Genomic DNA, 8,275 nt, shown 5'->3' on the forward strand with positions numbered 1-8,275 from the left:
AACCTTACAGATTAGAGGGTTGCCGTGATATTACCCAAGTGGTCCAGAAACCCCCAAAGTGAGAAACAATCCAGGAATCCGTCCCTTTCGGGGGCTCCTGGGTGGCTCCGTCAGTTGAGGCTAAAAATGTGGTTCCTTAGTGGCTTTTTTCTTGGTAGAAAAGAGACTATTACATAGCAGTAAGTTCTTTAGGGTTCTCTGTTCTCATATCTTCATTTCGGGAAAGTCTTCAGAAGGGAGCTGGCCTCAGGAATGTCAGGATGGAACCCCCCAAAGGGTCTTCTATTATAGATTTGGAATTAGCGGCAAGATGATTCAATGAAGAGTGTATTTAGATGGAATTAGGAGCGACAGAGGCTCTGATTAGGCGTTTGATGCCCAAACTCTACATGGGAGAAGCTTTAAAAAATCTTTCTGGGAGGATGGGAGAAACAACAGATAAATGGTGGCATTTAACGCTTGAGTTTCATGAAGGAAAAGGGCCTAACGCATACCTTGGCAGATAGATTTCCAGTCTTACTCCAAATATTTATTCATTATTTAGCCAAATAGTTCTGGGGAAAGTGGGAAGATCATGTTCGTATTTATTCTTTTTGTTCTGAAATCATCCGGATGATTTTAGTCGCATCTGGAGCAAGTTTACAATTGGAGGGCCACCGCCGAATACAAGGGTCCGATGTTTCCTTGGGAATATCAACTCCGGTCGCAAGCAGAAGGCCAAGAGGGAAATCACAATCTCTTTAGAACGGACTGGTACTTTCCAGTTAACACAGTGCAAGTATCTGATCATGAGGCCCTCTCAGAAATGACATGAACCGCTGGTGAGTGGACACAGGTGGCAGATGGGCACGAGGTGGAGAACCGGAGTCTTCAGCGAGACAACCTGTGGACAAAGACAGCAGCGGGCGGCCTTTGGAAGTCATTGGGCAACAACGGCCGGCAGCCAGTCTTCCTCGTAATAAAATAAGGAAGGGAGAAATCATTCCAAGTTGTAAAAGAAGATTGGTAAATATTTCAGCTGTGAACTTCTGGGAAAGCGATTTTCTCTCCCCCTCACCTTCCCCCTTAAGTAGGGCGTACTGTTCAGAATTTAAAACCCGATGGCCAAGTTTTTAGGATAAACAAGACTTTGTGGCACTAGGAGGAACCCTGTCTTGAAGGCTGATTTAGTTTGGAAGTCAGGGCGAAGGGAGAGGAGGAGTTGTTAAATAAAAGCAATATGGATGTTACAAAGAAATGCTGAGGTTCGAAAAGCCTGATTTTGTTGCTGGCGCTCGTACTTCTCCCGGCCATTTTGGCACATAGAACACACAGAAAGCCAACTTGGCTAAGCCCGGAGCTGCCCGGAGACCTGGAGAAAGTTCAAGCACGAAAGCCATCAACACCTGGGACTTAGGCTGGGTGTACGGAGACACGTTGTAGAAGACCACATAAGCTTTTTGGGAAAGCAGGATAATATAAACTTTGGGGGAAAACATAAGCTTTTTAGGAAAGCCAGGAAAAACTGACCCTATGTAAGATACAGAATAAGAAAAATGTTCCACTGAATAAATTAGATAGAAGAATAAGAAGTTAAACACCAAAAATAAAAGAAAATGGAGAGAATGGTGGGCTTGTCCGCTGTCGTCCGCTGACACTGGCTTGAAATAGAACGTTTAAAAACTTTTCTTTCAAATCCGCCGTTACAACGCAGCAGGAGCCCCTCAACTGAGAAAAGTTTGGATGAGAAATAAGTTTTTCTTAAATGGATAGTAAACAGGCTCTGTTTAGTGCTTGCCAGCAAGATTGACAGCTCAAGGGAAAAAGTTGCAAAACTCTGAGAGTTCTCCAGTTTTCTTATAAAAGAAACCATTGTTTGGGGCACTCGGCTGGCTCAGGCAGAAGAGCATGTGACTCTTGATCTCAGGGTCATGAGTTCAAGCCCCAGGTTGGATAGAGGTTAATTTAAAAAAAGAAGAAACTTGGGGCACCTGGGTGGCTTAACTGTTAATCATCTGCCTTTGGCTCAGGTCATAATCCTGGGGTCCTAGGATAGAGCCCCACATTGGGCTCCCTGCTCAGGGGGAAGCCTGCTTCTCCCTCTCCCACTTCCCCTGCTTGTGGTCTCTCTCTCCCTGTGTCTCTGTCAAATAAATAAATAAAAATCTTTAACAAAAAAAAAAAAAAAGAAGAAACTTAAAAAAAAAATAAAAAAGAAACCATTGTCTGCAGAGCTAGTAACATTTACTTGTTCAGAAAATTGTATTCCATATGATGCTAAAATATGTAAATTTTGCTCTTCACTTTATGGAAATAAAAAATACTTTAACTCATTTTAAAAATGCTTTGAAACTGTTCTGGTGGGGTGCCTGGGTGGCTCAGTCATTAAGCATCTGCCTTCAGCTCAGGTCATGATCCCAGGGTCCTGGGATCCAGCCCCACATTGGGCTCCCTGCTCAGCGGGAAGCCTGCTTCTCCCTCTCCCAGTCCCCCTGCTTGTGTTCCCTCTCTTGCTGTGTCTGTCAAATAAATAAATAATCTTAAAAAAAAAAAAAGAAAGAAAGAAAGAAAAAACCACTTCTGGTGTTACAGCAAGGTGTGGAAATGAATGAGTTTTTAAAAATTGAATAATTTGATATAAAAGAGTCAGCGGTAACCTAAGTTTATCTTAATGGTGCATGGTTTCCAAACCATATGAAAGATTAACTTATCTCAGGGCTCATCAGCCTCAGCACTCGTGACATTTTGATGCTGGTAATTCTTTGAAGTGGGGATGTTTTGTGTATTTTGCAACACCTGGCAGCATCCCTGACCTTTCCCAACAGGAAACCTATTACAGCGCCCCAACCTGTAACATATCGAAAATGTGTTCAGATATTGACGTCTGGGAGGAGGATTGGGTCCCAAATCGCTCCCACTTGTGAGGTCCTGGTTTACTTATTTCTATTTTTATTTATTTATTATTGTTTAAAGATTTTATTTATTTGACAGAGACAGGGAGATGGGGACACAAGCAGGGGGAGTGGGAGAGAGAGGAAGCAGGCTTCGGGCTGAGCAGAGAGTCCGATGTGGGGCTCGATCCTAGGTCCCTGGGATCATGACCTGAGCAGAAGGCAGAAGGCAGGTGCTTAACGACTGAGCCACCCAGGCGCCCCTATTTACTTAAAGTCTCCTCCACGCCCAGCGCGGGGAGAAACACGGGGCTTAAATCCACAACCCTGAGATCAAGACCTGAGCTGAGATCAAGAGTCAGAGGCTTAACCGACTGAGTCATGCTGGCGTCCCTGGTTTATTTTAACAGCGTTATGATAAACCACTGAAGATTCATCTTCTAATGGAAGTAGAGATAAGGTGAGCTTATTTGTGTAACTGATAGCCTCAACAATAGAGTGGGACAACGTCACTGGTGTTAGGATGACGCCCGTAAAGCGCCGGGCTGTGCCCGGTCCTGCTTCTAGACCGACACTGATTCACAATGATGGTGGCTCCAACGACAACAGATGGCGGGGGGGGGGGTGGGTGGGGGGGGAGGGCGAGTAGGGAGAAGGAGGGAGGAAGGGAGAGAGGAGGTGGTGAAGGCAGAGCGCAGGCTATGCTCTCCGGGCTTGGCAATGGGCGGAAGGCGGGGCGCTGGGTCGGAGCCTGGGGGCAGGAAAGCAGTAGCTGGAGAGGGGAGCTGGCCGGCGGGAGGCTAAGGATTTGATGGGTTTTTCATCAAAATAGTGGTTTTCTTGTTACAATGATCTCTAAGGCTTAATTCATTTACACGGGAATTAAATAAGATCATTCATCAATGCAACAAATGTGACACACTTGCTCTTAGGTTTGGGCTGGGATATGGACTTGAGTCCAAGCAGAGACTGTGAACCCACTTAGCGAAACAGAAGGTTGAGAAATGAGAAACTGTCTGCAGCAAGACATTCACGGGCCAGAGAGAGGTCTTTTTTTTTTTTTTTTAATTTTTTAATTCTTATTTATTTATTTATTTATTTGTCAGAGAGAGAGCGAGCGAGAGCGAGCACAGGCAGACAGAGTGGAAGGCAGAGTCGGAGGGAGAAGCAGGCTCCCTGCGGAGCAAGGAGCCCGATGTGGGACTCGATCCCAGGACGCTGGGATCATGACCTGAGCCGAAGGCAGCTGCTTAACCAACTGAGCCACCCAGGCGTCCCCAGAGAGAGGTCTTTTAAAGAGGTTTTTTGTTTGTTTATTTTTTAAAAGAATGTGAAAGGATTTTTAAAAAGACGTGAATGAGCAGAGACTGAAGTCAGTAATAGGGCACAGGCATTAAAACAACACCACCAGACTACACGGCGGCAGCATTATCGACTAGAGCCGAACTGCTGAGAGAGCCCAGACGTCCGCCGACTGAGGACAGGATCAAGAGGATGTGGTTTAGGTAAGTAGAACTCTGCTCAGCCATCCGTAAGAATGGAGTCTTCCATTTGCACGATGTGGTTGGAGCTAAAACATTATGATAAGCCAAAGAAGTCAATCCACAAAAGCCCTACTGTATGACTTTACTCACATGTGGAATTTAAGAAGCAAAATGGATGCACATACGGGAGGTGGGGAAGTAAAAAGAGAAGGAAACCAATCATGAGAGACTTAGAGAACTTAGAGAACAAACTTAGGGCTGATGGAGGGACGTGGGTGGGGGATGGGCTAGATGCGGGGTGCGTAGCAAGGAGGCACTTGTCAGGAGGAGCACCTTGGGTCATATGTAAATGAACTGAACTCTACTCCCGAAACCAATATTGAACTGTACGTCAACTAGCTAGAATTTAAATTTAAAAAATTTACTTAACATGGTACCAGTATTAGCAGAAGTAGAGCAGCTCGGCTCTAGGAGATAATGCACCCACCCCCTCAATCTTAAACCCCCCCCCCCCATCTTTTAAGTTAAATGCTCTGGAAGAGAGTGGCTGGTGAGCAGGGACCGCTGCATGAGCCTGTGACGTGTGCAGTCACATGGTGCCCTCTCTCTTGAAATCCTGAAGAATTATCTTTGAACCTGTGTTTTGTGTTTTATGTCTTGTGAGTTTTGTGAGTGAAGTCCGGTGGGATCACAAGCAGGCTCTTCCCCACATGCCTCACCGCACAGCTGCAGACAGCATCCATGATTGCCCCCGGCGTCCGTGACACACTTAGCTTGCACCTGCGTTGAGTTTCCCCGAACTCCCATGTATCCTGGGCCCACTCGATGCATGGGTAGGAGGCCCCAACAGGTCACTGACCAGACCTTGCTTCCAACACAGGAAGAAGGTAATCGCATCCAAAGAAACAAGAACCAGCTTGAAAGCAGAGCCCATCCTTCTCTCCTTGTATTTCTCTGTATGAGCCAAACCCTTGTGCTGGAAATGATGATCTAGAAGGGATGGGAAGTTAGGGCAAAACTCACAGTTCCTTTTCCGTGCAGTCGGTCTTGTTCATCAGCAGGCATGTGGTGTTGGTAGGATGTGCACATGTCAAGAACTGAAATGAAAGGTTTTGTGTAGCATTTTCGTTGCTCTGATAAGAATGAAACACACATCTATGAGTTACAAAAGACAAATTGTGCGGTGTTGGCGATTCCACCCACAGGATCAAACTCTTATCATTTGCATTTAAAACTGGCACTGCAGGGGCGCCTGGGTGGCTCAGTGGTTTGGGCTGCTGCCTTTGGCTCGGGTCATGATCTCAGGGTCCTGGGATCGAGCCCCGCATCGGGCTCCCTGCTCCGCAGGAAGCCTGCTTCCCTCTCTCTCTCTCTCTCTGCCTGCCTCTCTGCCTACTTGTGATCTCTGTCTGTCGAATAAATAAATAAAATCTTTAAAAAAAAAAAAACTGGCACTGCAGAATATGAGGAAAGGTAAGATTTATTCTAAAGATTGGAAATCTGAATTTTTCTTTACCTAGCACAATGACCCATACTATGCTTTTAAAACCTATTACTATTATTAATTGTGATAAAATACAGATAACGTAAAATTTACCATCAACCGTCTTTAAGAGTACGTTCAGCGGCATTAAGTTTTCACAGCCATCACTATGCGGCCATCACTACCTCCCATCTGCAAAGTCTTTTGTCCTGCAAAACTGGCAGGCTCTACCCACTGAACAGCACTCCCCTTCTCTCCTCCTCCTAGTCCCTGGCAACCCCCGTTCTGCCTCCTGTCTCCGTAAATGGGACTCCTCTAGGTACTTCAGAAAAGCAGAATCCCACCATAGCTATGCTGCTGGGCCTGGCTCATTTCACGTGACCTAATGTCCCCTGTTGATGGCCATGATGTAACAGGTGACCAGACTTTATTTATTTAATTTGTCAGATGGCACAGGCAGGGGGAGAAGCAGGCTCCCCACTGAGCAGGGAGCCGGATGTGGGGCTCGATCTCAGGACCCTGGGATCATGACCTGAGCCGAAGGCAGACACTTGACCCACTGAGCCACCCATCAATATCTTAATGTCACTTTCTCCCTGATCTTGAACAAGTTGCCCCACATTTTCATTTTGTATCAGGTTCTGGAAGTCCCCTAACTAGCTCCGCTCATGGGGAAAGAATCTGGACAGTGACATTCAATAATCTGGGCCTTGGGTACTTCTTTGCAAGGAGATATTGATCACCTGTTGCCCATCTCTCTTGATGGAGGAGGTGGAGAAAATCAACTTAGCAGGTGTTTTAGAGACTTATTGATAAAGGAGAACATCCAGTGCAAGGTGTTGTAGCTGGAGGTGTGGCAGGTGGTGATGAGTTTCACTTGGGATTTCCATGTCCGCTCTGTCTCGCCTCACCTGCCAGGGGCTCTCCCTCTGAGCTTTGATTGGCCGGTCAGGGAGGTGGAGGCAGATCGCGGGAGGGGCCAGCATTGTCTTAGAAGGCACTTGCCTCATTTGAGGCTGCTGTGGAACTCTTAAGCCAAGAGGAGCGAAGGGGAAAAGGGAACTTTATCTTTCACTGCAGGTAATCTGGCTACTTACTTCAGCAGACCCAGAAAGTCCTGGGGCATCTGAGGACTCCAGATTCTCAGGGGCATCTACGCCTGTGCCCATCCCAAATCTCTACATCCAAATCCTCCCCTACCAGGCCCCTGACTGGGAGTAGGAGACTTGCTTCAGCTACTTCATCCTTCTGCGAAAAGCTGTCCCTCTTTTGGGTCGGTCCTGGGCCTGGTCTTCAGGTCTTTCTGCCGCCCAGCCTCAGGGATCAAGCTTCTCCTTACATCCCAGGAGACCTCCCCCAATTCTCACATTTTGCTTTAAATTCAGGCGTGGTTGCCCTGCACCTGTCCTTTCCTTTTTCAGAGCTGTGGATGTTGTTCCGCTGTAGGCTTCCCATTCCCAGATCCTCATAATTTCTCTCCCCTGTTGCCCTCAAACAGTTCCCGTTCCCGTGTCTCCCTCCCACCTGATGAGGGGCGAATTCTAACGATTGCACCTGCTGCCACGTGCCGGGGACGGTCAACATCGGAACTTCCCTCGCGGACCCGTGTTGCCCTCCTATCCATGGTGATCTGATTCCAGAATCCTCTCCTAGCGCCGACCGTTGGGTTGCGTGGAAACAGCTAGACCCATGGATTTGGGTCCACTTGTTTTGTTGAGGGCGTGCCTTCCAGGAGGGAGCCTCCGAGGAGATCAGGGATGCAGGGTAAGGAAGGGAGAGTTGGCCGAGCAACTATGTGGTCTCAGGAAAGTCTGGTCTTCACTGTCTAAGGGCGGATGTGTGTGGCCTCTGAAGCGTGTTACAGTACGGGATTGTTCCACCTTGACATGCTGGGGTCAGCCTTTTGAACCCCCATATCAGTCAGTTGTTGGCTCTATGATACCCTTAGAGGTGGAACCCAACCTCCAGGAAGGTTCCCTATCCCCCCACCCCCCGGCTGAAGGCAGCCCTTCAGAGAAGGGGGCAACTATGAGCCCTTAGCAGCCAACATTCCCAGGAGCCAAGGAGTGGCATCGGGCATCAGAGGCACTTCCCACCCTGCGTCCACATGGTGACTGTTACAGGCTGCATCACTGGACTTCCTGGCCCTCTGCTTCCTATGCCCTCCTGGCAGCAACTGACGGGACCAAGTAAGAGATCTATCTAGTTGTGACTGTGAGGACATGGAGAGTCCATCAAAGGGTTTTAAGTAGAAGAGTGAAACGATCGGATTTTTTTTTTTTTTAAAACTCTCGACTTTGATTTGTCTTAGCTATCTTCACCATGCAGGGTTTTGTTTTGTTTTTGTTTTTGTTTTTAAATTAACATTTAATGTATTATTTGCTTCAGGGGTATGGGTCTGGGATTCATCAGTCTTACATAATCCACAGCACTCACCA

At 47.2% G+C, this 8,275-nt stretch overlaps 1 long non-coding RNA gene across 1 annotated transcript; it reads right to left on the reverse strand.

The window, feature by feature from the left end:
* Positions 1 to 206: 206 nt before the first annotated feature.
* On the reverse strand, positions 207 to 7,424 carry LOC116576627. Its single transcript, XR_004280228.1, has 3 exons — positions 7,362 to 7,424; positions 5,378 to 5,451; positions 207 to 883 (listed from the first exon to the last, which is right to left on the reverse strand). It is a non-coding gene; the product is annotated as an uncharacterized LOC116576627 (long non-coding RNA).
* Between the last annotated feature and the right edge of the window lie 851 nt (positions 7,425 to 8,275).

Source organism: Mustela erminea, chromosome 17 (genome assembly GCF_009829155.1).
Source record: "Mustela erminea isolate mMusErm1 chromosome 17, mMusErm1.Pri, whole genome shotgun sequence".
Taxonomy (NCBI): Eukaryota; Metazoa; Chordata; class Mammalia; order Carnivora; family Mustelidae; genus Mustela; species Mustela erminea.